At 43.3% G+C, this 18137-nt stretch overlaps 1 protein-coding gene across 1 annotated transcript in view; it reads right to left on the bottom strand.

Annotated features, from left to right (window-relative positions):
* The window catches only part of FAM135B (family with sequence similarity 135 member B), a 289944-nt gene that overhangs the window by 44607 nt on the left and 227200 nt on the right, over positions 1-18137 (bottom strand). The gene's annotated exons all lie outside the window — the stretch shown is intronic.

The raw sequence follows: 18137 nt of genomic DNA, 5'->3' as shown, positions 1-18137 counted from the left end.
AAGGATTTTCTGGGTGAATATCAAGAAAGAGGTTTGTTTTTTCTTCTGATAACGGAGAAAAGAATCTCATGGGAATTGGCTCTCAGGCAGTGGGAAAAAGGAGGCATTGAGTAGTGTGTGTTGGCTCCCCTGGTGGTGCAAACAGTTGAGCATTCAGCTACTAACCGAAAGGCTGGTGGTTCAAATCCACCCAGGGGCACCTCAGAAGAAAGGCCTGAAGATTTGCTTCCAAAAATCGGCCACTGAAAATCCTATGGAGCACAGCTCTACTCGGACACACGTGGGTTGCTATGAGTTGAAGTCAGCTCAATGGCAACTGTTTTTTTTTTTTTTTTTTTGAGTTGCGTGCTAGTCACAAGGCCTGCCAGCTCCACCGATGGCTCATGGCTGTGCTGGGAGAAAGTTCTGGCTCTTCACAGTTCTGTGCTGCCTGGCCTGTCTGATTGGCAGCCCACTGCATGAAAGAAACTCCAGCTGGGGCATCAGTGGGATTCTATGCTTTTGGTGGCTTTTGTGAATTGGCCTGAGTAGTGGGCCATCGTGGCAGATCCCTGTCTCACCTGGTCCCCCTGGCCCCTTGCTGCTGTCTATAAGTCCTAAGCTGACCCATCAGGGGTAGGACAGTTCTGTGGGGATCAGTGACCATCTGCACCTCTGCAGTGCTCCCAACACTGCCATGAAGGCAGGAGATGATAGGTGTGCCCATACCCTACCCAGCTCGTCATGACGAGAGGGTCAGCTACAGGGTCACAGTACCCAGTAAGCAAGTACGCATGAGCTGACTTGTGCTTACTTACTAACCTGTAGTGAATGATTTCACACACCCTGTGAAACCTATCTGTAATTGTTCACTGCAGGTTAGTAAGTGAGCACAAGTCAGCCTGTGCATACCTGGTTTACTGGGTTACCCATCCCTTACAGGGACTGTAAATTTTAAAAGGGGCTTTGATTCCATAGGAAGATGCTATGGGGTTGGGAGAGAGACAGATGCCAGCCATACCTAGAGGCAAATTTTTTGATGTGGTAAAAAAATGTGAAATTGTTCACTACAGACAATCTGGTAAGCAAAGGAGTATCAGGTCTGCCATCGCACAGTCCCCAGACTCTCTTAGGTCAGTGCTCCAGGAAAGCGGCTGAGGCAGACATTCACCTGCAAGCACCCACTGGGTTGTGCTCTCAGGATGAACACCTTGGGGGCTGGGAGGTGCTGCCCAGCCATGCAGGCACAACGAACATGCCAGTTGATCCCAAAGGTGTTCTGGATGCATGACGGCCCCACAAGGCTGCCCCGTCTTGGGGCGGGGGACCAGGTCCCCCTTGCACTGACCAGCGCTGGGTGTGTGTGACCCTGGGGAGGAAGCTTGGCGTTGCTGTGCAGCTCTCCCCAGACAGGCAAAGTCCCAGAGTGACCTGGCCGGTGGCTACAGGCCACTAGGGTCCCCCACAGTTGGGGGAATGGGTGCTCCTGGCCTGGAGAGGGGGTCTGGGCAGCACATCACAGAATCCACTACAAAGCCTCTCGGTACCTCTCTTCACACCCCAGGGCCTCTCTTTCTCAGCTTTGAAACCTGGGTTTGCATCAGGAGATTGTTGGGTCTCATCCAATCGGAATGTAGGAAGGACATTCAACAAGGTTTGGAGTCAAAACACGCGTCCATTTCGCAACCGGAGAATTCAGTCCACTACAATGCCTACATTCATCAGGTGTTTAGGGTAATCCCCATATTCCTAGTTCTCATCTGTCTTATTACATTAGGGTAGCATGCAGAGAAGCCAGGAAAAATGGAGAAAGACCAGCAGAGCCTGTGTATGGCAAGGGACACCCCACACTCCTCAGGGGCAATGAGGAAACCGCTGTTTCTGAAACATCTACGACGTTCCCATTATACTTTATCTCCTTTGATCTTCAACAGGCGCCATATAAGGCAGACACTCTTATTCTGCTTTTCAAAATAGGTATAGATATGGTGAAAATCACCAATCACATTACAAAAGGAAACACGAGATAAAGGGCCCCGCTCCTCAGAGTTCAATAATTTCTTAGGGATTCTTCTAGAATATTTTTATCTACATACATTCTTATGTATATGTATGTCCATTTAATGAATATTTATCTTGAAAACACACACACACACAAGCTGGGACATACCCTAGCCATTTCTCTCTTCCTTACATTTCTCACTGAATATCTCCTATAGTTCTTTCTGGACCAGATCTACACTACGTGGTAGGAACTCCTATTTCCATTCCACAGATCGAAAGACTGCAGCTCAAAGAATTTAATGACTTGTACAAGGTCACCATGCTTGCCAGCAGAGGCAATGATTCTGAAAATCCAGGTGCTAATATGTTCTCAGTATACCACACATGTCTCTCAATGCAATGCCTGGTGGAGAACAGATGTTTCCACAAAGGGCTGTTTACTTTGACTGAGGCATTAACTTAAGTCCTGGGGTGTCTCCATTAGCTGTGACAAAGCAGAAAGAGGATTAACAGACCTCAGAGCCAGGAGGTATGGGTCTCCAGTTTGTTTGCTCCAAGCGGCATTTGGCTTAGCTCTGAGCACCCCATGCTCTGGTGGTTACCTACCCACAACTGCATTTTCTAAGTAACAACGCCTCATTTGGAAAGTGCCTGAGGATACATGGAAGAAGGCAAGGAGCCCACGAAGTCTGTTAATAACTTTGACTTATAAAACTAGGCACCAATATCGTATGACTTTTTCAAGACAGGAACAAAGAAAAGTTTGGGAAATCTTCATAAGGTTGCTTCAGTATGACTATTGATAGAATATGAAGCCAAAATGCCAACTCAAACAGAAATCTGGGAAGAAAAAATATACAGCTAGAGGTTATTATGAACAAAACAAAGCAAAACAGAATGAAATGTCTTTGTCCCTGAATTACTCAGCAGCATGCATTTTTGAAAATGAGTGCTATACCACGGAAAATTCCATCAGCCTCCCCTCCAGGCCTGCAGCGCCTTGCCTGTGTTGGCTGGGAAGAGCCAATGTATGTTTATCAGAATTGCACGAAGTGGACTGAGAAACCATGCTCCATCTCCCCAGCACGAAGAAGGAATGGTTTAACCACCCCTTTCAACAGTCTGGAATGGAAACCCTAGATAATGATAGAGCAACCATGCAGGGCACTTGGGACATTAGGCTGCACACGGACTCAGAAATGCTAGCTTCCTGGGTCAGAGCCCACCCCACACTAAGTGTGTGGTCACAGGTAGGTGTCTCTCCCCTTCTATGGCTAAATTCAGTCCAGTGTACATGGGTAAATATTTGCACAGCTCAAAGGGAGTAAACAGAGGGTTTGGAACTTGGGCTACATACAGAGCAAACGGTTTTAAGACCAAAACCCAAACTCCAACTTCAAGTTCTGGTTTTGCCGCGGATTGCCAGTGTTACCTCCCTGAACCACCAGCATGCCTTCTGCCAGAAGGGGAGTTTTCTTTCCTCTCTGTTTACGATCTACGTTACACACAGCAGTTTTTATGAGATTTTTCAAAGATGCCTTTTGACTCAGTTCTTACAAATTACTGCAAGGTGATTTCTTTTTTAACTTGCATTTTGTGGGAAAAGCAACAGAGCTCCATAAACGTTTCAGTGGACTTGGAATTGGAGGAAAGACCTGGGGTCAAGGAGTCAAGGCTTTGCACTGGGACCAAGCTGCGCTCAGAAGACAAGAGTGACGATAAAGGAGAAGAGTTCTCTGCCCCCACAAAGCACCCCAAACATGCAAGTCATTAGTCTTAATGATTTTTATCAGCAGGTGTTCCATGTGAATTCACCAATGCACTTAACTTACGATGTTTTCTCTAATACATTGGTCAATTCTTATATTATCTGACCTATTTAGAACTTTAAAAAATAATAACTCATTAGTAACTAGGGAAGTTGATATATTGACTCTGAATAATTCATAACTCTCATGTACATGGAGCCCTGGTGGCTCAATAGTTAAAAGCTCAGCTGCTAACAAAAAGGCTGGCAGTTCGAATCCACCAGCTGCTCCTTGAAAAACCCATGGGGCAGTTCTACTCCGTCCTATAGGGTTGCTATGAGTTGGAATCAACTCGATGACACACAACAACAATCTTTAGGGAAGCAACTCATCAGGACTTTCTTCCATGATGCCAGGGGGTGGGTTCAAACCTCTAACCTTTTAGTGAGTAGTTCAGAGTAAACTGGTTGGACCACTCAGGGACCATAAAAAAAACAAAGCACCAGGAAATGCAATCAGCTGTGTGCTGCTAAAATAAATGAGTCCAGGAGAGAAAAGCAAAAGATGGAGATAGAGAGGATGGAGTCAGGACATCAAGGACCAGGTGTATCACATGAGAACCAATTCTCAGGCACCCAAAGATGCAAAATGGAATGTACGCAGCGTGAGCTAGTGTGTCCCCCAAGGAGAGAGGGGAAAGGGGGCCTGCGTGGAGGCTCTCTGCTATGACTCCAGCTCCTCACCAGTTATCTCATCGCATCTCTAAACCCCCAGGGAGGTTGGAACATGATGTTAACTTGTAAAAGTAGAATCAGCCCAGAGAGGTTAAGTTAATGGCCCTCAGCCCTCCAGTTAACCAGAGGCAAGTCCAGAATTCCAAAATAGCTCAGCCAGGCTGCCAAGCCCAGCTCTTTATCCCACAGGGCACTGTTCTGAGTTCACCAGAATCAAAGCATCTGAACCGAAGGGCAGCTTCTCAGCAGAGCACCCGGCACTGAGAGCAGAGATGATAAGAACAGCTGGAGCAGGTGAATGGCCATCAGATAATTCGGATTAATTATGTCATGTGTGATGTTTGGGTGATGGGGCAAGCCATTACCACTCCCCTCCCCAAGGGGCAAAGCCCTGAACATAAGCTCAAGCATATCTGCAGGATAAACGAGCTGGCAATCTCAGCACCTTCTGGGATTGCGACCACTGTCACTGTCTCTGCACGGGAAATGGCAGAGGTTCACTATGGCTCCTGAAAGATGTGAAATGCTGTGCTTTGTGATTTTAGTTACGAGGGGTATTAAATGCCTTGAACTGGCTCTGGGGCAGGCAGAGAGTCGGCATCTATAATCACTCTCCTATTGTGAGTTCCTAAGTCTGGCATGTGAATTTGCTCCTCATCTATCCCTCCTCCCATACATTTGGTGGTGCTTTCTACGGCCCATGTTGGTCCATTGAAATCAGATTCTGTGCTCTGACAGCAAACACCCACTCACGTGGCTCCTCATAAACTTCCTGGTCTGAGATGTGCATAAGACCCAGAGTCTGCACCCAAGCATGCGGTGGGCTGCCAGGAGTGACTGTCTTGGAGTCAGACAACTAGCATGGGGAACAGATATGTCTTGAATGAGAATTCTTAGTTATCTAGTGCCACTATAACAGAAATACCGCAGGTGGATGGCTCTAACAAAGACAAATTTATTCTCTCACAGCCTAGGAGCCTAGAAATCTGACTTCAGGGCACAAGCTCCTGGGGAAGGCTTTCCCTCTGTGTTGACTCTGGAGGAAGGTCCTTCTCATCAATCTTCCCCTGGTCTAAGGGCTTCTCAGTGTACGGACCCCAGGTCCAAAAGACGTACTCCACTCTTGATTCTTCTTGCTTGGTGGTAATGAGGTCCCTCTCCTCTCTGCTTGATTCTTTTATCTTTCAAAAGAGATTGAGTCAAGATACAACCTAATCCTGTAGATTTTGTCCCACCTCATTAATATAACTGCCTCTAATCCTGTCTCATTAATGCCGTAGAGGTTAAGATTTAAGATTTACAACACATAGGAAAATCACATCAGATCACAAAATGGTGGACAACCACACAATACTGAGAATCACAGCCTAACCCAGTTGATACACACTTTTGGGGGACACAACTCAATCCATAACAGCTTCCCTGGTCCCAGAGCCCATGCTCCTAACCATCACCTAGTCCTGCCTCCCTAGATAAGATGCTCAGTGATGATACGGGCTCCTTGTTGTTCTTCTTGTTGTTAACTACTGTCAGGCTGGTCCCCGACCCATGCTGACCCCACGGACAATGGAAGCTGTACCATCCCCATGATCAGGCATAGACTGGAATCTTTTCACTGGCTGATTTTTAGAAATAGATAACTAGGTGATTCACAGGGTTTTCACAGGCTGATTTTCAGAAGCAGATCACCAGGCCCTTCTTCCTAGTCTGTCTTAGTCTGGAAGATCCTCTGAAACCTGTTCAGCATCACACCAACACACAGGCCATGACTGACGGAGAGGTGGTGGCTGCACACGAGCTGCATTGGCCGGGAATTGAATCCGGGTCTTCCCGCATGAGAATTCTACCACTGATGCCCCCATTGTCTCCCTGTTGGCCACTACAAAAAGCAATTAATCTATTCGGAGAGATTATTAAACCTGCATGTGAGGCTACTGCATGGATATTATCATATTAGAATGTTTACTTCCACAGGAAACCAGCTCAAAGTTCATCTAACTTCTATTGGAATAACTTTAACAATTGTAGAAACTAAAATAAAAGTATTTGTATAGAGAACTGTAGTTTACCTGGGGCTTTTATATCAACTCCGTAAGGTAGGGAAAACCTGGTGGTGTAGTGGTTAAGTGCTACAGCTGCTAACCAAAGGGTTTGCAGTTTGAGTCTGCCAGGCACTCCTTGGAAACTCTATGGGGCAGCTCTTCTCTGTCCTATAGGGTCGCTATGAGTCGGAATCGACTCAACGACACTGGGTTTGGTTTTTGGCTGTAAGGTTGTTGTTAGGTACCATCCAGTCGGTTCCGACTCATAGCAACCCTATGCACAACAGAACAAAACACTGCCCAGTCCTGAGCCATCCTTACAATCATTGTTACACTTGAGCTCATCGCTGCAGCCACTGTGTCAATCCACCTCGTTGAGGGTCTTCCTCTTTTCCGCTGACCCTGTGCTCTGCCAAGCATGATATCCTTCTCCAGGGACTAATCCCTCCTGACAACATGTCCAGAGTATGTAAGACACAGTCTCGCTATCCTTGCTACTAAGGAGCATTCCGGTTTTACTTCTTCTGAGACAGATTTGTTCGTTCTCTTGGCAGTCCATGGTATATCCAATATTCTTCGCCAATACCACAATTCAAAGGCGTCAGGTCTTCTTCGGCCTTCCTTATTCATTGTCCACCTTTCACATGCATATGATGCGATTGAAAATACCATGACTTGGGTCAGGCGCACCTTAGTCTTCAAGGTGATATCTTTGCTCTTCAACACTTTAAAGAGGTCCTTTGCAGCAGATTTACCCAATGCAATGCGTCTTTTGATTTCTTGACTGCTGCTTCCATGGCTGTTGATTGTGGATCCAAGTAAAATGAAATCCTTGACAACTTCAAACTTTTCTCCGTTTATCATGATGTTGCTCATTGGTCCAGTTGTGAGGATTTTTGTTTTCTTTATATTGAGGTGCAATCCATACTGAAGGCTGTGGTCTCTGATCTTCATCAGTAAGTGCTTCAAGTCTTCACTTTCAGCAAGCAAGGCTGTGTCATCTGCATAACGCAGGTTGTTAATGAGTCTTCCTCCAATCCTGATGCCCCGTTCTTCTTCATATCGTCCAGCTTCTCGTATTATCTGGTCAACATACAGATTGAATAGGTATGGTGAAAGAATACAACCCTGACACACACCTTTCCTGACTTTAAACCAATCAGTATCCCCTTATTCTGTCCGAACAACTACCTCTTGATCTATATAAAGGTTCCTCATGAGCACAACTAAGTGTTCTGGAATTCCCACTCTTCGCAATGTTATCCATAATTTGTTATGATCCGCACAGTCGAATGCCTTTCCATAGTCCATAAAACACAGGTAAACATCCTTCTGGTATTCTGTGCTTTCAGCCAGGATCCATCTGATATCAGCAATAATATCTCTCGTTCCACGGCCTCTTCTGAAACTGGCCTGAGTTTCTGGCAGTTCCCTGTCAATATATTGCTGCAGCCATTTTTGAATGATCTTCAGCAAAATTTTGCTTGCGTGTGATATTAATGATATCGTTCTATAATTTCCACATTTGGTTGGATCACCTTTCTTGGGAATAGGCATAAATATGGATCTCTTCCAGTCAGTTGGCCAGGAAGCTGTCTTCCATATTTCTTGGCATAGACGAGTGAGCACCTCCAGCGCTGCATCCATTTGTTGAAACATCTCAATTGATAGTCCATCATTTCCTGGAACCTTGTTTTTCACCAATGCCTTCAGAGCAGCTTGGACTTCTTCCTTCAGTACCATCGGTTCCTGATCATATGTCACCTCTTGAAATGTTTTAACATCGACTAATTCTTTTTGGTATAATGACTGTGTGTATTCCTTCCATCTTCTTTTGCATGGTTTAATATTTTCCCCATAGAATCCTTCACTATCGCAACTCGAGGCTTGATTTTTTTCTTCACTTATTTCAGCTTGAGAAACGCCAAGCGTATTCTTCCCTTTTGGTTTTCCATCTCCAGCTCTTTGCACATGTCATTATAATACTTTGTCTTCTTGAGACGCCCTTTGAAATATTCTGTTCAGTTCTTTTACTTCATCAATTCTTCCTTTTCCTTTAGCTGCTCGATTTTCGAGAACAAGTTTCAGAGTATCCTCTGACATCCATCTTGGTCTTTTCTTTCTTTCCTGTCTTTTCAATGAACTCTTGCTTTCTTCATGTATTATGTCCTTGATGTTATTCCACAATCATCTGGTCTTTGGTCACTACTGTTCAATGCATCAAATCTATTCTTCGGATGGTCTCTAAATTCAAGTGGGATGTACTCAAGGTCATATTTTGGTTCTTGTGGACTTGCTCTGATTTTCTTCAGTTTCAGCTTGAACTTGCATATGAGCAATTGATGCTCTCTTCCACAGTCAGCCCCTGGCCTTGTTCTGACTGATGATATTAAGCTTTTCCATCGTCTGTTTCCACAGATGTAGTCAATTTGATTTCTGTGTGTTCCATCTGGTGAGGTCCATGTGTATAGTTGCTGTTTATGTTGGTGAAAGAAGGTATTTGCAATGAAGAAGTCGTTGGTCTTGCAAAATTCTATCATTTGATCTCCAGCATTGTTTCTATCACCAAGGCCATATTTTCCAACTATTGATCCTTATTCTTTGTTTCCACCTTTTGCATTCCAATTGCCAGTAATTATCAATGCATCTTGATTGCATGTTCGATCAATTTCAGACTGCAGCAGCTGATAAAAATCTTCTATTTCTTCATCTTTGGCCCTAGCGGTTGTGTGTAAATTTGAATAATAGTCGTATTAACTGGTCTTCCTTGTAGCCATATAGATATTATCCTATCACTGACAGCGTTGTACTTCAGGATAGATCTTGAAACATTCTCTTTGACAATGAATGCAACACCATTTCTCTTCAAGTTGTCATTCCCAGCATAGTAGACTATATGATTGTCCGATTCAAAATGGCCAACACCAGTCCATTTCAGCTCACTAATGCCTAGGATATTGATGTTTATGTGTTCCATTTCATTTTTGATGTTTTCCAATTTTCCTAGATACATACTTCTTATGTTCCAGGTTCCGATTATTAATGGATGTTTGCAGCTGTTTCTTCTCAGTTTGAGTCGTGCCACATCAGCAAATGAAGGTCCCAAAAGCTTTACTCTCTCCACATCATTAAGGTTGACTGTACTTTGAGGAGGCAGTTCTTCCTCAGTCATGTTTTGAGTGCCTTCCCACCTGGAGGGCTCATCTTCCAGCACTATATCAGACAATGTTCCGGTGCTATTCCTAAGGTTTTTACTGGCTAATGCTTTTCAGAAGTAGACTGCCGGTTCCTTCTTCCTAGTCTGTCTTAGTCTGGAAGCTCAGCTGAAACCTGTCCTCCATGGGTGACCCTGCTGGTATCTGAATACCGGTGGCATAGCTTCCAGCTTCACAAGAACACGCAAGCTCCCACAGTACAACAAACTGAGAGACATGTGGGGTGGATTTAAGGTAGGTATCATTATTAGCTTCATTTTATGAATAAAAAGACAGATTGGAAGATCTCTCAGACAGTCTCAGGAATCAAGAGTATCTTACAAAAGTATTCGTCAAAATTAAAGCAACAAAAATAAACTGAGCGAAATTTAAGTAAAATTTTGATCATGTATATTACCACCTTGCAGTTCAGTAGCTATATTTTCATTAGGATTCAAGATCAAGTTGTTATACGTATGCCTGCCAAAGTGGTAACACTGATATTGCATTTCTTCATTGGAGCAAGGTATTCAGCTTGTTTTTAATGCTGGTCTGCATTTGTTCACTGAATATCATTTGCTCCACCACCCCTGTTAGTTTGTTACACTGTGTTGGCTTGTGTGTTGGTATGATGCTGGAAGCCATGCTACCAGTATTTCAAATACCAGCAGGGCCAACCATGATGGAAACCTTTCAAAGGAGCTTCCAGACTAAGACAAACTAGGAAGAAAGACTTCGTGGTCTACTTCTGAAAATTAGCCAGTGAAAACCCTACGATCACAACAGAAAATTGTCTGATATAGTGGTAGAAGATGAGCCCCCAAGGTTGGAAGGCACTCAAATAACACAGAGGCTGCAAAATTGGACCGGAGCATACCAACGATCATGAAAATGGGGCAGAAACAGGCAACGTTCCATTCTGTTATACATGGGGTCGTCATGAGCTGGAGCCAACTCAAGGGCAACAACAATATTATTTGCTACTACTCTGTTGAATACTGTGATCACCTTCTATGTAGTACGTACCCCATAGTAGTATTTGTATTTATTGTCTGGCTTATAAAACAGGAGTAATCATAGCAGCTACATCCAAGCAAGGTAGTGAGGAACAACTAAGACAGAATACATAAAACATACTTAGAAGAGAGTCTGACAAAAAATAAAGAATAGGTATTTGTATTATGGAAATGCAGAAGGGGGGTGTGCAACCCAGTTTGCAGGTGTCAGGGGAGAGATGTCTAAGGACACAGATCAGAGGGTGAGCAAGTAGAGTGACAAGGCTGGCCACCATACCGTTATCCAATACTATGCAAACACTGCCTCCCCTTTTCTCTGAGCTGGGGGTCCAAGGCACAAAAGGAGGAAGTAAGCGGCCACTAGAACCTCATTTTCCATCTTCTGAATGGTTGCCCCTCTGCCTTTTTCTTTTCAGTGTTGTAGATGGAGTCCTCACGTGATATGAACGGGCCACTTCACAACTGTGTCTATTAACAATGACTTCACAAACATTAGCTTCTTTAATTAAGGTGCCAATACATCATTCCAGTGTAGAAAATACTTAACACCTCCCATCTGAAAATGCTGAGTCCATCTATTAGAACACTCACAGCTCTGGCACCTTCATTTTCTAGTATTTCAGTTCCGTTTGTTCTTCATTAAGAGCAATTCCCCAAACTGTGTGCAACGTTCAGCAATTTTGTTACCAGTTGGCAAATTGGAGTCTTAATATTTAATCTAATTGAGAACAACATTACACAACTCATACTGAACAAGCAATTTAGTTGTCAGATCATCATAAAACCCCAAACAAACACCTTTCCGATGAATGTCTTTTATTTTTACCGTCTGCCTCGAAGGAAGCTCTGATTTTAAAAGGTATAATTAATACTCTCCTACTCAATCAGATGCATATATGTTGCTTAAGTTTGGGGTTGCCAGGGACTGAAAGAGAAGGGAATGGGGAATTACTGCTTAAGGGGTACAGGGTGATGAGAAAGTTCTGGAACTAGATAGTGGTAATGGTTGCAGACCGTCATGCAGGTACTTTATCCACCGAAATATACACTTTAAAATGGCTCATACAGTAAATTCTATCCGACATTATTTTACCACAATAAAAAAGTACTTAACAGTCACTATGTGTGATTTTTAAAGACTCCAGGGATCACTTGCTAAGGGAAATGATCATGCATTCATTGGCTAAGGTTGACCTGGATTCACACATTGGCTTTGCAAATGGTAAACTCTGAGACCATGGCCCAGGGAGGTGACTCCTCAGGTCCCCCCGCCAACATGTGGAAACGCTGAATCTATTAAAAACCAAAAATATCCCCCCAAAGTCTTCTTAAAACCAAACAATAGTTTAACTAGAAAAAAATGTCTGACTTGAGTACTATGCTCTTTTCAGATGTATCTATATGGGATCAAATTGACAACAGCAACTCGAAAGGTTAAATTGGAAGCTTAGGGGGCAATGAGTTTATGTTAATGGAAGAGAAATAACTTTGAAAAGGAGGGTGAGGATGGTTGCACAACTTGAAGAATGTAATCAATGTCACTGAATTGCACATGGAGAAACTGTTGAATTGGTGTGTTTTGCTGTGTACCTTCCCAACAACAAAATAAAATTGTTTGAAAATTAAAAAAAAAAAAAAATTGAAATGAGATACCTCCTATTGCATAAGATCGTGGACAGGAATTAAATCAGAAAATCAAATGCCCAGCATATCATAAGCACACCCTAAGTGTTAGTTTTCTGCACCCCTTTTCTGCCTCAGTCTGTACCGTCCAGAGCACACATGGCTGAGTGCTTGGCATGTGGCTAGGTGGAGTGGAAATGTGCTATCAGTGCAAAAAATTTCATTTATATATATGCACCCACTCATTGCCATTGAGTCGATTCCCACTCATAACAACCCCATAGGCTTTCCAAGGCTATAAATCTCTAAGGAAGCAGACTGCCTCATCTTTCTCCCTTAGAGCAGCTGGTCCTTTTGAATCACTGAACTTTTGGTTAGCAGTCAGTCACGTTAATCACAGTGCCACCAAGGCTCCTTCCTAGGATGCTAGTGAAGACTAAATTAGATAACACATATACATGATTTCTGGATTCAAGGCCCTGGCAGTCTACTTTGTAAGCCAGCACATAGATGACTTGATCACTGCACGGCTTGGCAAGTGCTGTGATACATTTATATACAAACACTATGGCAGCATAATGAAGGCATCCCTACCACTCTGGAGGCAGTCAAGAAAAATGCCATGGAGGAAATGACCCTACTGTTGAAAAGAAATAGCCAGATGAAGACAAGTGGAGGGAAACTGAGGAACAGATGTGAAGACACATGTAAAGAAAGGCCTTTTGCAGAACTGAAAAATAAAAATGACATGATTTTAGCATAAAATATTGTTGTTGTTGGTTGTTGTTGAGTCAGTTCCAACTCATGGCGACCCCGTGTGTTACAAAGTAGAACTGAGCTCCACAGGATTTTCTTGGCTATAACCTTTAAGAAAGCAGATCACCAAGTCATTCTTCTGCTGCACTGCTGGGTAGGTTTGAACCATCAACGTTTAGGTTAATAGCTGATTGCAAACCACTTGCACCACTCAGGAACCTCATAGACTGCTGTTGTTGTTGTGTATCATAGATTCCAACTCACAGAAACCCTACAGGACAGAGTAGAACTGCCCCATAGGTTTCCTAGACTGTAATCTTTAATGGGAGCAGATCATCAAGTCTTTTCTCCCATGGAGTTGCTGGGTGGGTTCAAATTGCCTACCTTTTGGTTAGTAGCTGAGTGCTTAACCACTGGACCACCAGGGTACCTTCATAGCACTCTAGCGACGAGTAAATCAGATAACGTGTACAAATGCTGAGACAAAAATTAGAAAACAGTTAAGGACTCAATATATTTTAGCTAACACTATTCTATTAATTAATTGAAAGCACTGAGTCTGGTCTGAATATTAGCCATGAAATGATATGCCCCATATCTCTACTAATCCACTGCATAATTGCTAGAAACCACTTCATGTAGCAAGAAGAACACTGGGCTTGAAGTCTTAGATCCAGGGTCTGACATTCATCAGATGGGCAATCCTTGGCAAGTCACTTCTACCCTCTGAGCCTCAGGTTCCCTTTCTGGGAAAGGGGTTACAAATCACAGGGCTGTTAGGAATGTTCAGTGAAGCAACAGGGATGTCAGGGCTTCACGAGAATGGTGCCTTGGAGTCCAGGCTTCATGTTTCATTACTGGAGGCATCAATGCTGATTCTCAGCAAGTGCAGTAAAGCACCTTGGGAAGCTTGCATGCATGGGCTCTCCACTCCCTTTACGTTGACCCAACCCTTGAGAGGCTTAGATCCTGTGGGAAAGGCTCAGCAGAGATGAGAGTATTCCCTGAAGCCCCAGCAGACATTCTGGCAGACATGAGCAAGCATCACTTTCTCTAAAAGTTCTCTTGGGAAAGAGAACGAGATTGATAACAACAAGATTCTCTGTGCTACCCAAAGAGGCAAAGGGGACTGTGAAAGTCATTGAGAAATGGACTCGATTCCAATAATAAACACTAGGGCAGAATATGTTACAGTGAAAGCCACAGTCAAGACACTCCTGGGCCTGCAGACCTTCTGCACCTGGGACAATCTGGAGATCCCGAGAGGGTGTCACTGCCATATCTACTCCAGGAATAGAGGATCTGAAGCAGATGGTGGCAGTGAGTTGCTAATTGACAATTAAAATCTAAATGGCCACAATAAGTTACTATACAGTCACAAAACCCATTGCCATTGAGTTGATTCCGACTCATAGTGACCCTATAGAATAGAGAACTGCCCGTAGGGTTCCCAAGAAGCAGCTGGTGGATTCAAACTGCCAACCTTTTGGTTAGCAGCCAAGCTCTTAATCACTGTGCCAACAGGGCTCCATAAAGTCACTAGCAACATGATTTACAACCATTGGGGGATGGCTAACTAAAATAGGATATTCCTGATCAATTCAAGGCTAAGTATTTCAGGGCAATTTTTAATAGCATTTGTTCACTTGATAGTTATTGAGTACCAGGTGCTGGTGATGAGGTGATGAGGATTACAACGTGAAGGCAGACACAGTTTGCCCTTAAGGGGCCTTCAGTCTAGAAGTGGAAACAGATGATGACTTCTAATGGAACGGACACTGCACAAGAAGAGAAGAAAATGATGCAATGAGGGATCCCAACAGCCTGAGCAAGGACCATGCATCATAGGTCCCAAAAGGGGGTCAGGGGAAAACGAAAGCAAAGGAATTCTGAGATGTGCCACCTTTCTCACTCACCAGAGAAATAAATACTGAGTCCTCACGAGTGTTGGAGAACAAGATGGCATTTGAAGATCGTAGCTGTTTATATTGAACGGCTAGCGATGGAGTGGATGTTAGGAGAGTGAGAATCAGCTCCCTAAGTTCTGACTCATCCACTGGGAATCTCTGACCCAGTGGTCACTTCCACAAACATGTTCACATAACGTAAGTGATGTCATCATCATCTTCATCATCTGTCACCTAACATGCCCATTTAGAGCAACAGACTGGATAACTCATTTGTGTTCTACATTTGCATAAATAGTAAATGGAAAAAACTGTGCTTTATGGCTGGAATCATCTATATATCCCTGGATACACATATCTGAACAACAAAATGCTATAGCTGAAAGAACCTCTCACTTAAGAGTTGGAAGAAATGATTTTGGGAATTCCAGTTTCCTCTGCTCTAAAATGGGAAAAATAACCCTTGCATCTAGCCTTCCTCACAAAGTTATGTACTTGTTCCCTGATCCACTCCTTTACACAACAGTATTTAGCGAGTGTTCTCCTGTCTTAGTTATCTAGTGCTGCTGTAACAGAAATACCACAAGTAGATGGTTTTAACAAAAAGTTTACTGTCTCATAGTCTAGGAGGCTAGAAGTCCAAATTCAGGGTGCCAGCTCCAGGGGAAGGCTTTCTCTCTCTGTGGGCTCTGGGGAAAGGTCCTTGTCATCAATCTTCCCCTGGTCACGGAATTTCTCAGCACAGGGACCCCAGGTCCAAAGGACAAGCCCCTCCTCGTTCTTCATTCTTGGTGGTAGGGGGTCTTCCCTCTCTGCTGGTTTCTCTTTTATATCTCAAGAGAGATTGACTCAAGACACAACCTAATCTTCTAGATTGAGTCCTGCCTCATTAACATAACTGCCTTTAATCCTGCCTCATTAACATCATAGAGGCAGGATTTACAACTCATAGGAAAATCACATCAGATGACACACATTTTTTGGAGAAGCAGTTCAATCCATAACACCTCCCATAGGCCAGGCACTTGGTGAGGCGCTGAAGACATACTAATGTTGAAGGAAGATATGGCCCCTGCCCTCATGGAGCTTTTGTGGTAATGGAGACAAAATGAGACCCGATAAGGAGTAGAATGCTACTATGAAACAGTCATGGGAAGAAGATAAGACACTCGAGGATTTCTTCTAGGCAGGCTTTTAAGTTTAGAGAATTCTTGTTTCTATTAGAAGAACCACCCCTTTCTACCAAACAACGAGACTTTAGACTTTTAAGGGAAGCTATATTTAACCTCCTATAGGGTCGCTATGAGTCAGAATTGACTCGACGGCAGTGCGTTTGTTGTTTTTGGAGGGTTTGCAGACTAAGTATGACTGATAGAATTTAATGAATGCAAATATAGCTTTTATGGAAACATGACAACTCAGATTACTCCCAAATATGTGCTCAGTGAGACTTTGGGGGAAAAATAACTGAATCCATGTAAGGGCATTAACCAAAATTTGCTTGTGTAAATGAGTAAAAATAGAAATAATTCTACTTCCATTACTTCTAATTGTAACTGTACTAAAAATAATAAGGAAAACAGAAACAGGAGAAGGAAAAGAAGAGAGGAACCATTTATTCAATATTTAAGGTGTGCCAATCACCTTAAATGCATCAATCATGAGAGAAACCCACAGGGCTAGCATCATGTACAGTTCAGAATCCCAAATCCATTTAGTACAATACAGAAAAGAGAACAATCACTTCAGACTGATACAGAGCAGGGTTGGCATTTCAGCTCAAATTAGTGCCTTCAGCAAAAATGCCTGACCTTTCGGATGCTTATTTTTGTCGTCTGTAGAATGGGGCTCATAATCAGAGCCACACAGGGATGCTAGAAGATTCAGAAGGGATATTGCAAAAACTGAGCACCATGTACCTCAGATAGTAGTTGCTCAATAAATTCTGTTGTCATTGTGTGTTGTCAAGTAGATTCCAACTCATACGGATCCCATGTGACAGAGGAGAACTACCCCATAGGGTTTCCTAGGTTGTAATCTTTACAGGAACAGATCCCCAGATATTTCTCCCATGGAGCTGCTGGGTGGGATTGAACTGCCAACCTTTTGGTTAGCAGCTGAGTGCTTAACCATTGCACCACCAGGGCTCCTTGCTCAATAACTAACCCCGCTTTTTCCTGGGTACTGGTTTTTTTTTTTTTTTTTGTCTTCTAAGGCGTGTTAGAGCCACTGAGTCAATACTCCCGAAGCCCTGTTCAATGCCCTTTCTCCCAACACACACATTCATTTAAAAAAAAAAAAAACCCGACTGCACTGAGTTGATTCCAACTCATAGCAACCCTATAGGACAGAGTAGAACTGCCCCGTAGAGTTTCCAAGGAGCACCTGGCAGATTTGAACTGCCACCCTCTTGGTTAACAGCCATAGCACTTAACCACTATGCCACCAGGGTTTCCACACACATTCATATGTGAGAGAAATGTTCCTCATCGGACCAGGCAATGCAGCCAAAAACCTGCTTACTTGCAATTGGCAATATGACCTTTGAGAAAATTATTAAATTGATCCAAACTAGAAAATATGACCATTTCTGAAATCCCAACAATAAATACAAGTTGAAATGAGTTGAACACATTTTCAGGTGAAAATAAATGTCACGTGCTTACTTATCAGGCTAACCCAACATGTAACCCAACATGTGTTGTATTGGCAGCTGCCAATGAATAATCACACAGCTGAACACTAGAGATTTGGTCTCCATGGGAACAGAAGGTAATATCGCACCACTGTTTCGAGACGGATCTTTTATTATTTCAATATTTGAAAAGTGATTTTTCAAGATGATAGAAACTATCAAATATATTCAATAATGTATAACATTGGGGATAGACAGTGTGGGATCTTGGAATATTCCTTTGGCTCTGCTCATTTTTCAGGAAGAAAAGAGAACGCTGATGGGAAAACAAGATGACACTTTGGGGAATAAATCATAATTTCCACTTCTGTAATTTCTGGAATTGCTAAGCCAGGGAGCCCACCCTTGTTAGCTTTCATTACAGGAAGCTGATTTTTTTTTTGCCCTGGTTACTTTATGGAGTCACTGGGTGGTACAGTTAATGTGTTCAGCTGCTAAC

The sequence above is a fragment of the Elephas maximus genome, chromosome 15, assembly GCF_024166365.1.
Source record: "Elephas maximus indicus isolate mEleMax1 chromosome 15, mEleMax1 primary haplotype, whole genome shotgun sequence".
NCBI classification, from domain to species: domain Eukaryota; kingdom Metazoa; phylum Chordata; class Mammalia; order Proboscidea; family Elephantidae; genus Elephas; species Elephas maximus.
The sequence above is the reverse complement of the archived record's forward strand: the minus strand, read 5'-3'. Positions and strand labels throughout refer to the sequence as shown.